At 43.1% G+C, this 1084-nt stretch overlaps 1 protein-coding gene across 1 annotated transcript in view; it reads left to right on the top strand.

Moving 5' to 3' along the window:
• The window catches only part of LOC101301912 (putative F-box/FBD/LRR-repeat protein At3g56780-like), a 3585-nt gene that overhangs the window by 483 nt on the left and 2018 nt on the right, over positions 1-1084 (top strand). The gene's annotated exons all lie outside the window — the stretch shown is intronic.

Here is a 1084-nt window from a genome sequence, read left to right as displayed (position 1 = left end):
CCGATCGAATTTCTTCAAACTTCCTTCTAGACATATCTAGATTATCTTGTGTAGATCATCTCTGCAACATTTCAGCCAATTTGGTGATTGTTAAGGCCCTCAAAATCGAAAAACAAATGGAGATGATGAACCGGACAAAATTCAGTCCGTCAGATTTGTTTTTCGATTTTGAGAGCCTTAACGATCACCAAATTGGCTGAAATTTTGCAAAGATGATCTACACAAGATGATCTAGATATGTCTAGAAGGAAATTCGATCGGGAAGTGATGCAAAAATAGAAATCCGCACCAAAACTTTGGTGCGGACGTCCGCACCTAAGAATTCCTGTATATATATACCTTCCAATGAGGGATCCCTATTTTTTGTCACTTTTAGGGATAGGCCCACACCATTAGATCTGTTTTTTAATGGGCTTGGATGGTTGAGATTAAAACAAAAAACTTTACACTTATGTCAAACCTACATTGTTCAAGATTATTAAAAATAAATCAAACATTTGGATGACTTGAAGATCACCAAATTTTCTGAAAATTTGTAGAAGTAATCTACTCATATACACCTACAAACTGAACGGTGGAGATGTGATTTAGTGATCGGGAAGTTTGTCAAATACCCTATCCCTAGAAATAGAACAAAAAAATAGGATCCCTCATTGGAAGGGCCCTGATATATATATATATATAGAGGCCGGATGTGAAGCGGACGTCCGCACTCCGGCTTAAAGTGCGGACGTCGTCCGTTCTCCCCCGTCTCACGCCTGTGACGGCTTCTCTCATTCCCTGACGACAGCATAGGTTTCCAGGACGACTTCTCTCCTTCCAGGACTGGCCGGCGACAAGTTTTCTGGCCAACCTTGATCAATCATGGTGTTTTTCGTCCAGAGCTTCAATCCGGCCGGAAAACTTGTCGCCGGCCAGTCCTGGAAGGAGAGAAACCGTCCTGGAAGCCTGTGCTGTCGTTCGGGAAGGAGAGAAGCCGTCGCCGGCGTGAGACGGCGGAGAACAGACGACGTCTGCACTTTAAGCCGGAGTGCGGACGTCCGCTTCACATCCTCTCTGTGTATATATATATATATATTATTTT

The sequence above is a fragment of the Fragaria vesca genome, linkage group LG1, assembly GCF_000184155.1.
Source record: "Fragaria vesca subsp. vesca linkage group LG1, FraVesHawaii_1.0, whole genome shotgun sequence".
Classification (NCBI taxonomy): Eukaryota; Viridiplantae; Streptophyta; class Magnoliopsida; order Rosales; family Rosaceae; genus Fragaria; species Fragaria vesca.
The sequence above is the reverse complement of the archived record's forward strand: the minus strand, read 5'-3'. Positions and strand labels throughout refer to the sequence as shown.